The sequence below is a fragment of the Cucumis melo genome, chromosome 6 (genome assembly GCF_025177605.1).
Source record: "Cucumis melo cultivar AY chromosome 6, USDA_Cmelo_AY_1.0, whole genome shotgun sequence".
NCBI lineage: Eukaryota > Viridiplantae > Streptophyta > Magnoliopsida > Cucurbitales > Cucurbitaceae > Cucumis > Cucumis melo.
In genome coordinates, this window is record NC_066862.1 from 17,990,460 (window position 1) to 18,006,041 (window position 15,582).

A 15,582-nucleotide genomic window follows, 5' to 3' on the forward strand; every position below is an offset into this window, starting at 1 on the left:
TTACAATTTCCCTAAAGGCTTTACTGGCCAGGTAGTATAGGTTTAAACCATTACACCCTCAGTTGCTATACGCGTCAACTATTCGTATACCATTATGGAAGAACCCCAAGACTCAAACAGCTAAATAGCCAACTAAACTCACTGTCCTTCCCCGTCTAATCCCATGATCAACGTCCATCAATCTAAAATTTCAATCTACAATTAGCGGTTGCAGTTCAGTTACATCAGACAGAAACATAATAACAGTGCTTAATAGTCAACACAGATACACTTATTCAGTATAGTCACTAACGTGTAATCCCCTGTGGATTACTACGTTTCCGGCCTCGACCCGAGGTCCAGTAGTAAGAAAACCCTTACCTGATACTCGGTTATGCCCCTCGATCGAATCCACGCTCAACAGCTCAACCTAAAACGAAAACACGAAGGTTTTAGTTGATGACTTTAGTAGAAGTCGTTTTAGAAGGTCCGAAGCACATCCGTTGACTTACCCGAGGAAAGAAGGCTAACTCTAATTCAACTTGCCGCGGAACCCGAGGACGAATGCGCCACTCCTTAATACCTTCAAGGGATGAAAAGTAGAATCATATCATATTCCAATATTCCAATTCGAATTGGACGTAGTAACATCAGGGAATTCATCAAAATAATCGTTACCGAAGGCTCACCGTGACCCGGAGTGGAGTAAGGAAGGCTTAGGTGGCTTGGTAAAACAAGGAGCTCGGCTCGACTCGAAGGCGTTCGGCTCGGCTCGGCTCGGCTCGCGGCTTGGCTCAACTCGGCTCGCGGCTCGGCTCACTCGGCTCGCGGCTCAGCTCGCCCGGCTCATTCGGCTCGGCTCACTCGGCTCACTCGGCTCGGACTGGGATTGCTGGCGGCTCGCGGCTGGGATTGTTGGCGGCTCGCGGCTGGAATTGGGTCTCGGGTCGGGTACGGCTCGGGTTCAATCCCTTCTCTTCCGACGGCGACGGCGGTCGAAGGCGGAGACGAAAGAAAGGTCCGTCGGTCGAAGGCAGAGACAAAAAGAGAGAGAGGAACGCCGGGGATGGCAGCTTGTGGGGTCGCACGGCCGTTCGCGGGCGGAAGACTGAGTGTCGAGTCGGGATTCGTTGGTGGTGTGCGGCTACGAAGACGGCGGCGAAGAAACTGAAGAGAAGAAGAAGAAGAAGAAGTGGTGGCGTCGGGCGTGGGAGAAGAGAAATGGACGAAGGAGAACGAAGAGGAAGCAAACGCTGGCGGCGGCGCGAGGAGAAGAAGAAGAAGAAGAAATGAGGGAGGCGCGCGCGAGGGTTACAAATTTTTTTTTTTAAAATAAACTTTATAATATACATATATATATATAATAATAATAAATATAAAATAAATTAATAAATATTAATGTTAATTAGTTATATTAAAAATAAATAATAATATATTAAAATATTTATAAATATATATATATATATATTAAATAATAATAATTATATAATTAATAATAAACATTAATATTAATTAATTATATTAATAATAAATAATAATATATATTAAATTAAAGTAAATATAATTTATAATAACTTATTACTATTAAATAATTATAATAACATTAAATAATAATTTCAACATTTATATTAAATAAATAATGAAAGAAAAATGTTACTATTGAAATTATCACGTTAATAGTACCCAATAATAATAATATAATTATTATTATATTATTATTTTTATCAATTACAAAATCTCGAATTTCTGGAAAATATTCACAATAAAGGCGAAAATTTTACCTCGAACTTCGGGGTGTTACACATGGAGACAAATCTAAACGATCGTATACCATATTTTGAAAAAAAATTGTTTAGATTTGGGTCTAAATCTAAACGATCGTGTAACCAAATTTAAATGTAACCAAATTAAATGATTTGTAACAAAAGTAAACGATAGAATTGAAAAAAATAACCAAGTCTAAACGATCGTGTACCAAATATATTTAACATGATTACGTTTTATGTACTTAGATGGATTTGTACCTTTTTTGTGTTTGATTTAGGGATATACTATTGAATTGATATGGACTTGATTCAAGATAATCATTTTGATGACGATTTTGATTCTTACGACAATGACGATGGTATCTTTATCCTTTTTACTTTATTCTACATGAGCTTGCACAGGATACAATCTTCAAAACAACCATGTAGAACCCCTGCACTAAGAGGACATGATTATGTGATTGAGTTGTTAAATGGAAACAATAGTAAATGTTTTGATTGTTGTAGGATGAAAAGAATTACATTCATTAGGTTTTGTGAAGATTTAAAATCAAAGACGAATCTGAAATCATCTAGATATCTTACCGTTCAAGAAAAAGTTGCTATATTCTTATTAATCATATCACATAATGAAAGTAATCGTATAGCAGCAAAAAGATTTCAACATTCGGGTCATACTATTTCTCTAGCTTTTAACCTTGTTTTGAGGAAAGTTTGCAAGCTTGGTAGAGAAATTATTCACCCACCCAATATGGACAATATACCAATGGAGGTCGTATCAAATTCAAAATATTACCCTTTCTTTAAGATAATGCGTATCCGCCTTGTTTGACTTTCTTGGCTTTACTTGATGAAAATAAACAGTAGGTGTAATGAAACCACCCACACCATGTACTCGACCGCCATATTCTGGAGTACCCAAAGTTTGGACAATGCATCATTGGGTGATTCATCATTAGGTGATTCATCCAAAATCTCATCCTACAAAATATTAAATATGACCAGTAATACGTTAGAAGTATATTCATGTGAGTCGGTGCAAATGTAGCATTGAAAATCTTACTATTTGGTTGGCAACTTGTTGTACATATTCGTTTATGTATCCTCCATTTTTTTATCCGAGCTTTTTTCCACATATTAGTCCGTCCAAAATCTTGTTCTTCGGAAGGACCTTTTTTCTGCATATCATTAAGCACACGATAGTTAAATTTTAGAATATCTGTAAAATACAATAACATTCTTAATTATCATATCCTTGGCAAGATTCGCATAGCCTCGTCTTGAAATATTATGAGTATATTTACTCATCTTTCTTCGATCTTGTTGTTCCCTTCTCACTTTCTATACAAATTTTACGTAAAAAGATTAAAATAACAAACGTGGTTTATACTATGATTGATTTGATGACAAGACAAAAGGATAATACCTGAAATTCTGGAGACACTCTTGACCTAACAAACTCTTGCCATACAAGTGTATCAATTATGTGAGAATACAAAGAAGGTGGATCTATCAAGAGTTGTGGTTCATCTATAAAAGGGATAATATATTTTTTCGTCAACCAACTCTTGAATTGACGAAATGAAACTCCAGTCGTTTTCATAATAACTTTCTTACTTCGACCATCAACTACAAATGCTCCCTAGACAAACCGAAAAATGCATAAGAAAAAACTATATATATGCATGGTTGGCTACCATAGCTGCAAAATAGCCACAACATAGTACAACTAAAACTCTACAACAAGTGTATCAATATATGCATGGTTGGCTACCATACCTGAAGGATAGCCACAACATAGTACAACTAAAACTAAAAAGTAAGTGTAATATTTGCACGATTTTAAAAAGAGAAAGGATTATTACATACCTCAACCATGTTGCATATTTTTTCTTTTAATTCAATTGGCACTACCTTCCAAGATGCATGTGTAATGGGGATGTAATGATGCACACAAGATCCAATGAAAGATTGTAGCTTGTGCCTATTCTCGCCAATTGGTACTCCATTTTTATTGTATTTAACTACCGTTTTCTCTTTCGTACTCTTAATTCTTGTAATATCATGCATCAATGTTAGTCCTCTTGTTTTTTTCTTCTCGTTCTTTGATGCATCAATATGTTCCAATTGATCCGTATGTGCATTATCCAAACCTATTTCAACCTCATCCAATCCAAGTGTTAAGTCCCCATCAGTTGGTAGCTTCATTGTATAAGAATCAATCTGAGAAAAAAATAAAGTTTAGTTAGCTAAGTGTAAGATGCAAAATATTCATAAAAAATAATAAGTAAAAGCTCACCAAACATTTACTCATCAGCAAACCATGTGCCTTCACAATCAGCTCGTACATATGTTGGAGTGTTCTTATCTAACTCAAGTCTAGATTCAATATCTAATGTAGCTTTAGGCATTCTTTGACAATTTAAAACTGTATCTCCAAGTTCGTCATCATTGTTTTGATCCTTGAAATGTCTTTGTGGTGGAGTAAGAACAATAGACCACCGACTATCACTTGGATCCTCAACAAAAAACACATGTTTTGCTTGGGTTGCTTATGAAAGAATCGTTTTTATGTCCTACTCTACTTAGTCAACTAACACAAACCCAAGCTCGTCAGTTTTGATACCACCACTATTTTCAACACAATCACATTTGAAAATGGCAACCTTGAATGAATTATAATTAAGTTTCCAAATCTCTTTTATTACACCATAAACGGACATTTCTCCGATTATAGAATTTTTATCTTTTGAGCTACATACTTGCATTTTTTTTGCAACTAAACTAACTCTACTATTCTGTACTGTTTTATTTTTGTCATGCGACTTTGTGTGGTAGTGACATCCATTAATAGCGTAACTATTGTAAGTAGTCACAACTGAATGAGGGCCATGAGAAATCCACCGCAAGTTATTTGAAACCTCACCATCTCCTGTTGCAAGTTCCATTCCAACCTAAGTGACAACGACTTGGACAATTAGAATATACATGAGAAAGGATAATGTTAAATAACTAATATCATGTTATACGTACCTTTTATCGTAACCAAGATATAAAGGTTCGGTTGTGTTCATCTTGAATCCATTTCTGGTATTTTGATCTACTTCGGTGTTGTTGTTGCAATGTGATCAAATGTTTCCTTTTGAAGTGTACTTACTTTTAGTTTCATGAATTTTAATCAAATAAATGGAGTATAGACAAAAGAACTTACTATATATATGGTTGCACGTCAATGGTATTCTCCAAAACATATCGGTGAGCTTGATGTAGAAGCTCTCGTGAAAGTATGCTAGTAACTCCACTTGACAATTTTCTACCAAGTTCTGAATTGTCAGAATTGTCTCTTAACTTTTCACAACCAAGTCCAATAGGATCTACTCCACATACAAATTCTGAACAAAATTCAACCATTTCTTCTAATATATAACCTTCAGCAATACAACCCTCAGGACGATGTTGATTCCTCACAGCGTTTTTTTATAACCTTCATGAACCTTTCAAATGGATATATCCATCGCAAATAAATGGGTCCACAAAGTTTTACTTCTCTAACAAGGTGTACAATGAGATGGACCATTATCGTGAAGAATGAAGGAGGGAAGTACTTCACAAGTAAACATAATGTAATCACAATGTCTTCTTGCAGCTTCTCTACTTGTGTAACATCTATAACTTTGTTACATATAGAATTGAAAAAAGACACAAACGAGTTATAGCATATCGAACATGTTTTGGAAGCACAGATCTGATGGCAACGGGGAGCAATTGTTGTAAGAGGACGTGACAATCATGAGATTTTGGACCATTCAGTTTTGAATCTTTTATTGACACAAGATTCCTATCATTGGATGAGTAACCCCGAGGAACTTTCATTTCTAATAACGTCTTCAAAAGAAACCGCTTTTCTTTCTTTGTAAGTGTATAACAAGCAGGGGGAATGAAATTTTTTTTATCCCCATTAATAGGAATAAGCTCAGGTCGAATCTTCAAATCAGCTAAATCACGTCTAGCATTCAAACCATCCTTAGTTTTTCCTGGAATATCGAGAAGTGTGCCTAAAATATTCATGTAAACGTTTTTCTCAATATGCATGACATCTAAACAATGTCTAACATGAAGATGCTTCCAATAGGGGAGCTCGAAAAAAACAGACCTCTTATTCCAACAACTCTTGGTGCTCCCTTTAGAGTGTTCATTTTTCTTGTTTATTTTTCCTCTTTGAAAGTCAAGATCTTTAGTTTTTTCAAATACAACCTCCCCAAACAAAGGTTGAGGAATACTTCCAAGTTCTCGCTCACTATTAAATGATTTCTTTTGAAAACGAAAAGATGATGATGTGGTAGAAATTTTTGATGCCCAAGGTATGCCATTTTTTTTTCATATTTCAGTCGTATTGAAGATGTGTGATCTCCACAAATTGGACATGCCTTATACCCTTTCACACTACATCCACTAAGATTTCCATATGCTGGAAAATCATTAATCGTCCATAATAGAATAGTTCTTAGGTTGAATAATTCCTCATTATAGGCATTGTAACATTGTAAACCACTTTCCCACAAAATTTTTAAATCATCAATCAATGGTTCAAAGTATATCCTAATGTCATCTCCTGGTTGCTTTGGACCCAAATCAAAATTAATAACATCATAAACTTTTTTTTCATACACAAGCATGGGGGAAGATTATAAATCACCATCACGACTGGCTAACAACTGTACTTGGAGCTCATATCACTATACAGATTTATTCCATCTGCTGACAACGCTACACGAAGATTCCTAGGTTCAGAACTAAAATTTGGCCACATGGTGTCCACTAACTTCCAAGCTAGAGAGTCAGTAGGGTGCCGTAATTTTATCATCAATTTTTCTTTCATTAGCATGCCATGTTAAATTTTTAGCACATTCAACACTTCTAAACATCCGTTGAAATCGTGGAATAGGTGGAAAGTACCATATTATTTTAGCAGGGATTTTCTTTTTCTTATTTGCATCTTTAACATATTTCTACCTAGACTCACCACATTCAGGGTAGATAATTGCGTTGGCATATTCCTTTCGATACAAGCAACAATCATTAGGGCACGCATGAATCTTTCATATTCCATTCCTAGTGCACCTAACATTTTCTTTGCTGCATACATTGATGTAGGGAGGTCATTAGGAGAAGGTAAGATGTCTTTTAACGCTTTTAGTAGTTCTGAGGAACTAATGTTACTCCATCCATGTCTAACTTTTAAGTTATACAACTTCACTAATGTAGACAATTTGGTAAATTTTTTGCATCCTTCGTATAACAGCTTTTTAACATCATTAAGCAATTTCTCAAAACCACTTGGATCTTTTGAATATTGCTCATGAGCAATATCAACCATTACTTTTATATTTCCAATGTCATTCTCTTCATACGTACACTTAGAAGACTTTCCATGGAAGGATGAATTAGGAAGTTCTTCACCATATGTCAAAACCAAATCTTATAACTTTCATCAATGCCATTAAAATATAAATGATCTCTAATATCATCGACTTTATATTTTTGACAATTTCCACACTTTAAACAAGAGCAACGTATAAAAGTATTAGTTGTATTAGAAAATCCAAATCTGATAAAGTTCTCTACACCTAATGCAAACTCTTTAGATAATCTACTCTTTGATATCCATGATTTATCCATACTTATAATATGCTAAACTTGGATCTATTAAAAAAAATTATAATATTCAAAATTAGCTAGGTAACTCATGCAACTTACTATTCTATCAACAAAGAAATCTCAATCTATCTTAAGTGTTCTAGTAGTAACATCATTTACATCGAAATCAAAGCTCAAATTAGCAAGCAATTTACTCTTTGTCAAGCCTTAAAGTAGTCTCAAATCAAGGATCCAAACATAAAACATAAATGAACTTAAGTTCAAACTTTACGATCTCAAACCAAAAGGCAAAATTAACTTATAAAAAATCTTTATTCACCATACCCAACACGTGGTTTGATCTAAAGCCACTTCAAAATTTATCTATAAAAGATCTCAAAAGTAGTTATCCTTTTACCTTTTAGCAAATATAGAGATCAAATAAAATAAAAGAAAAAAAAGAAAGAAAATAAGAACTATTTTTTTTTCAAATTCACACAAGTTTTAACTTCTCCTTTTAAAAAAATAACTTGAAAAGGAAAAGAAAATCAATATATATATTTTTTTATGACGGGTGGAGACTAATAGATTTACTTTCAATTCTCTTGTTCGAAAATATATATTCATAACTAGTTGAACTAAACTAAAATATGATTATGATTCTAATGTCTAGACTTCTAACTCTTTTAAAGTAATAACAAAATCTATGTATTTTAGTTTAACAGCACACATAAAGTGATCACTCTACTTTAACAGCACACATAACAAAATCTATGTATTTTAAAGTAATTCACCTATATTAAATTTGAACTTTAACAGCACACATAAAGTAATTACAAAATTTGTCACTTGCTTGAACGAGAGGGAATGCACAACAACAATTAGAATGTTCTTTTCTCCTTGTCTTCAACCTAAAAATTTTCCATTCTTTGGCCTAATCCTTTTAATATTTACAATATTAAGCTACAAAAATCAATCAAAATTTCATTCAAACATCACATTCAAGTGTAGATCAATACCATCTTTACCATAGAAGCCAAACAAACATCTCTACCATAGAAGCCAAACAAACAGTAAATTACCCAAGAGCTAAGTAAGCTATTAGATATTTAATACAAAGAGTAAACCAGTTCATCGATGTAACAAACTCGAAGTTCACGGGTGAAGAGACTTACCGGCGAATAGTGACGGCGGCGGCGGTTGGAATGTACGGGTTAGCAGGTTGCGGCGTTCAACAGTGTCTTACGAGCGTCCAACGGCGGTAGGTTGCGAGCGGCGGCGAGTCTGGTGCGACAGTGGGTTACAGCGCGGCTGATGGGTGTACGAGCAGCGTGGGTTACGGTGCGGCTGATGGGTCTACGAGCGGTATGGGTTACGGCGCGACCGATGGGTGTACAAGCGATGGGTCTAGTGCGGCGGTGGGTTACGATGCGACTGATGGATGTACGAGCGACAGGGTCTGGTGCGACGGTGGTTTACGAGCGGCGTGTGCGGGTTACAATGGGTCGGCGTCCAGCGGAGGCGGCGGTGAGATAGGAGATGGAGGCTTGAGATATTGAGATGGAGGCTTGAGATAGATTTGGAAGAGAAAGGGGGAAAATGAAAAGATTTAGGAGGGAAATTTTATTAAATTGATTTATTTTAGTCAAATTGTTTTATTAAATAATTTTTAATAACTTTATTTTAGTAAATTTATTTTAATAACCTTATTTTATTAAATTTATTTTAATAAACTTATTTAATGAAAGGATGGAATAAATGGTATTTTTATACTTTTTTCTTTTTTCTTTTTATTTTTTATATTTAACATTTTCAAAACATTTTTAAATAAAAATGTAACCTATACTTGATGTTTTTGTCACGTCAAGTAAATATTACCTATACTTGACGCGACCACAACGTCAAGCAAACTCTACACTATAGTTGACGTTAATCAACTGTCAAGTACAATCTCTACTATACTTGACGCGAAATAAAACGTCAAGTAAAACTAACGTAAAAGAAATCGACATTTTTATTTTTCTTCATACTATACTTGACGCAAAAAACGCATCAAGTATAGTGTCCACTATACTTGACACAGATATAATGTCAAGTAAACTCTCCTTTATACTTGACGCGGAAAAAACGTCAAGTAAAAGCCAACATAAAAAAGTTCAAAAATTTTCGTAAAAACTCCGCCTTTTTGAGACTATACTTGACGTTTTTTTCTTTAAAATAGTCAATACTTGACGTTTTTTTACTAAAATCGTCAAGAATATAAAAGTACCTAGTGTCAAATAAAGTAGATCTTGTAGTAGTTCGTACTTCCTTGTTGCTTCAAACTAGCACAGGACGGTGGGGTAAGAAGAAGAAAATAAGGATTGACTTCGTCGTACAACCTGGAAGAAGAAAACGTGGTCGACGAGTTTTGAAGAGTTGAAAGGGTTTGCGTGAGATGGGCTCCAATTTTGGGAAAAATTGAACTAAAACTTATTAAAATAAAATTATTTAATGTTTTTACCTTTTATGATAATAAATAACTGTCATAAAAAAGTAGAATCCGAAAACAACGTTTTTTTCCGCCAAAAACGCGCATTTGACATTTTATGACATTTTTTTCTTATCTTCTCTCCATTTGAATTGCAGTGAACTGTCATAGTAGGTAGTTTTTCTGGTTGTGAATTTTGAAATAGTTTTAGATTTACATGGGCAAAACCAAACATTCATTTTTAGAGAAGACTTCTCAACAAACCTAAGTTTCCTCAATTTAGTCAAAAATAAAGTTAAGACTTCTCCACACCATCATCAATTATTGGAATATTATTGTCATGTCATTATTTAAAAAATTCTCCAACATCAATAATTAAGTGCCTTAACTAGCCATGCATATACATTTTACGGCTGTAAAAGCTTTTTCAATACAATTACATATGGCAATTTACTTGTACTTCTAGCTATAGGGTAAAGGCTGTTTCAAGTCAAATCTTTAATTATAGACTTAAATTTAGGTTTACTTCTGAATATTTTTCATATTTTTAATGGGAAACAAGTGATCCTCACCAACCAGATGGTTTGTTTTTCTTTATTGCAAAATTGATGTGTGCTTTGCTTGATTTATGTCAACAGACGAACATCCCCACATCTCAAATTTTCCCATTATAAATTTTGTTTCAAAGAGTGACTACAAACATTTTATAATGTCAATAGCATCTGCACATGCATATGTTTATATCATTGCAAGAGCTTAGATCATTTAATTATTTTACGAATACTAAATATATAATAATTTATTTCATGCATGTTAGACAATTTTTGAAGTCTAACTATTTTGATTATCGAAGACTAAAATAAACATGAACAACTAGTTTTAATAGAAAACTAAGAGTTTCATTTTACTAAAATAAATAAAAGATAAAATAAAAGGAAAAGAAAAAACAGCTCATCAAACATATTACTATCTCACATATTAATTCAAATCCTTTACGATACGTGTTTCATTTTGTTATCTAAGTGGTTGTTTGAATCACAAATATTTCTTATGGTTACAAATATTTAAAATATAGAATTTAGATATTTGAGTTTGAGATAATTAATGTCTATATTCAGATAATTTGTATAAATAAATAATTACATAACTAAATGTTAGAGATCAATTAAATTTAGAATAAATAAATTTGTTTTTATATTAATTAATCATTTAGTTAATAAGATAAAAATAAAAGAACATTTTTTAAATAAACATAATTAAATTAATTACTAAAATAATTAAACTAATATAAATTAATTAGAATATCTATAATTAAGTGTAATAAATTATATTAAATAATTAAGATATCATAAAATATTAATACAAAGATATTAGTAAAAAATATTTAGATTTAATAATTGAAATTAATAGTAATAAATAATGGATCACTTTTGCACTAATGACAAAATATAAAATATAAAATGAAAATTAAGCTCTAGAACTAAAAACTTTAATATTCGTAAAAATGACAAATTAATAAGTTTAGTCCAATTAAAATTATCAGAGGACCAAAGTGTTCTCATAATTAAAAATGTGAAACAACATTGTTAACGAATTGTCATTTGATTACCACTAATTATCAATGATACCAACTGCTATTTGTTGTTGTTTGATTACTATATAATTGTTACTTGATGTTAATTGTTTTCTGATTACTATCTTATATTGATGGTTAATGATACCAATTTTCCATATCATTGTTGTTTAATTTAATATTAATTATTAACTAATCGCGGACGATGTAGATAGTTTTTGATAAATCGTCTCATTACCTTTTGTTTTTTTTTTAATTTGACAATTACTAAGTAGCTTTTCATTACCATTAGATTGTCATTGGTTACCTTCCCTTTTCTTTGTCAATTGTTAAGTTTTTTTCTTTAATTAAATTATGATTGTCATCGTTACTTACATTTTCTTAATTTTTGATTACCATCAACGTTTGCAGTCTACGTAACATTGTAGATCATTCTTACTCATAATCATTTGATTATCTTTTGATTGTCACATATTTGTAGTTTCCATATCATCGTAAGATTATGTTCTATTTTTGTCAATTAGTTAATAATTTATGATAATTATGTGATTGATATATGATCCGTATATGCTAGTTGATTAAGTTTTTAAAGATTAAGAACATTTTATTAAATTAAAACCAATGACAATTTTACAAAAAAGTTCATCTTTATAATTTTTTAGAACTCTATGGTGACGTAGATATAGAAAAAAGACAAGAAAATTGGTGCAGCGGCAATATTAATTAATGAAAAGTTGATTCATTAACTGAGTAATAATCTTAAAGCCAGGTTGCTAGTCGAAGAAAGCACACAAAAGTAACAGTTCTTTCAATCATTTCAATTTTCATAAGTTGTAACCAAATACGAAAGATGTAAAAGCTCAGCAAACAATGTTAAGTTTAAGGCCAAAGAAGGTTAATATTTATGTAAGTTTGGTTATTATTTTTTTTTTTTTTATAAATATTTTCTTAGTTTTCAAGCTGGGGACTCCCTATCTCTTTCTCCCCTTCATCATCTCAACCAGCGCCGCGGCCTGAAGTTTTTTTTCTTTTCTTTTTTCCTTTAAACAATGAACGTTCCTTGATCCACGTTGCTGCTCATCTTGTCCCTGACCACAAGTACTGCATGTTCGGTCGCTAGTCTCGCTTCGTTTTTCTCTCTCTACCAATCGTTTTCTTCAGTTTTTTCTCTCCTATTACTTGCCGCCGGCCACCACTTCTAAATAGTTTGACTGTGAGAATAGGGTAGGAGAGAGGGTTAAGGTATGGGTGTCAAGAGTGTGTGAGAGGAGAAATAAATTTTGATGGTAAAATTGGAATAAAAAAAATAAAATCAAAAACTGAATCTTTTGCCATATCTTCAAAATTTAAAAAACTCAAGCTACATTTTCCTTTTTTCTAAATAGTTTTGCCATCCATTATAATTTGTCATATATATATTTGATATCAAATTTAAATTAATTAAGATATACCTTTCTAATCCTCTCCATAGACATAAAAATTCCAAACTTTGTTTGGGTATCAAAAAACTCATGCATTGAAGTTGGAAAGTTCTCTAGATAATAACATACGTAAAATAAACAAGAATTAAATGCTTGTCTGAAATATCCCACGAAAAAATTTGTGAAATAAATGAGACCTAAGAAAGAATTTGTGAGTATATTCAAGCAAACGTATTCGATTTAGACCATAAATCCTGCCAAATAAACTCATCTAACTTTCATATTCCACCCACCATAAATTTGAAATCAAAGGAATTGAAAAATTATTATATATTGATGTAATGTTTGCCAAAGGCACTTTAATGCTTAAGTTATATCAGAGTATAAAAGTTAAAGTAAATAGTTACAGGGGAAAATGAAATTACTGTATATGTTGAGATTTCATCTTCTATTTATAATGGAGTCTTGTCAAGGGTCTTTACAGTTAGGATTCTATTTCTTTTTACCTTTTTCGAAACAAGACACGCATAGATTGGATTGGCCCGCTGTAAAGGTTTCAAATAAAGGGCCTATTGTATATATACATGTGGAATTTTGCCGGCCTCAACCTTAGCCTCCAAGGTCAAGGTGAGCTAATTGTTCTTTCCTGTCTTGAATAGAACTCACCTTGGATTGTTTTTTCCCAATCTTGAATTCAGTTGGGATAAGGTACCTTTTATGGTTCCATTTTTTTTATTTGTCTTTTTGTTACTGGTTTAGAACCATCCATAACACAAGCCACATTTACCGACCCGTACTAAAATTTTGTGTAATACTAAAAGGGATTTCATTGATGAATTCAACCAAAATAAAACTTGATCGTAAACATAACTGGATTTTAATCATGTTTATTTTATACTACAAAGATGTCATATTTATTCTCATAGTTACCATTACCTCTACCATTCAACCCTCATGCTAATGATCATAAGGGTATGGGTGAACAAGAAGAATGACAATCTACAACTTATCATGTGGTAAAATAGCAAAACTCTTTTTTTTTTTCAAAAGTGGTAAAACAAATAAAAAAATTACAATAAATAGGAGTTTGCAAAAACCCAAAATAGCCTTATATACATAAAATACCAACTACTTCCTAACTCTAAAATAAACCATAATTCCACTTTAATAACTTCACAAAAAAAAAAAAAAAACTACACATACACAAATGTCAAATCAAAATTCAGCAGACCCTTCATTATCTCTACTTTCCTTTTTCGATTCTCCATCTTCCACCCTCCTTTTTGCAAGTTCAAATTCGGGTTACATTCTATTTTCTTCAATCGAGCAAACCCTAAAATTATACATTGTGGCGAAAAACCCTATTCACTATCCTCCCCTTTCCAACTTCGTCCTACATTTACATTTGAAGCATCGATCTCATCTTCAACTTCATCATACATTTTCAAGAAGAAGAATAGAAACAAATTACAGTCCCATTTGAAGCGCCCAAATACTCATCTTCATTTTCCATTTTCCATTTCTTATCTTCAAATCTACAGCCTGCAAACTAAAACACTTATGATAACAAAAGTACAAAAGTTGCATCTTCTTTGTTTCTTAAGGAAGATTTTGGCCGAATGTTTCTAAAAATCATTTACATTATTTAATTAATAAAATGTAGACACAATATTTGGGGAGATTTTATCTAAAAGACATAATATCTTAACCTATTTTGTTGGAAAAAAATTAGAATAGTAAATCCTTTTAAAGAAGATGCAGTGATCGATTGAGAGCTACAGGGGTGACTGGAAAAGAGACTAAAAAATCTGAAACAATTGAAATTTTGGGTAGTGAAGAAGAGGTATTCCCTTTAAAAAAATGAAAGGTAATTATTTCAAATGTAGGATCATAGTAACAAGGAACAGACTAAAGATGATACAGAAGAAAATTAATGAGAAAAAAAAAACCAATAAAGAGATTGACTATAAGTTAAAATTTAAAACTTCAAAAATAAATTAAGATCTAATACAAAAATTAATTGTAATTTCCAAATTATTAAGAGTTGGAATTCAGTTAATTAAGGTTATTTTAAAATAAAAACAAGAGTCGAGATTAAACAAATAAAAATTAATGCTATGGTTATTTTGAAAAAAGAAAACAAATAAACGTGTTAAAATCTTCAATAAAATTGTTAAACCTCAAGATATTAGGAATGTGGGTATCTTGGTACTTTATAAAATATCATGCACGTGTGGCACTCTCAAAATTATATTATGATGATAAGAATCTTCATACCTAACCAACCAGTTAGCAGTTTTAAGTATTATTTGCATGATCTTTAATATTTATACATGACCAGGCAACTATTTCCTATGACTACAAGAGTTATCGTCGACCGGTGAGGAAACCTTCTGTAACGACCCAACTCCTTATACTGAGCCGAAGTCATTACTAAATGTAAATAACATGATTTAGGCCATAAAGTTTAGTTAAAACGAATAAAACCTCAGAATTTTATTTAATAAAATCAAATCAGGGTAATGTTCGAAATATAAACAAATATCAAAATCCTACTCAGGCCCTATCTACTTTTAAAGAAATGAAATAGTAAATAAAGAAGAAAATAAAACTCAAGTACTAAATGTTTAAAACGGGGTGTAAGCGGAAGCAGAAATCCCTATGGCTCGCCACGGTCACTTTTGGTCGCTCGCCAGCTTGCCCTTGCCCCTACCTCGGCCTCTACCTAAAAAACAT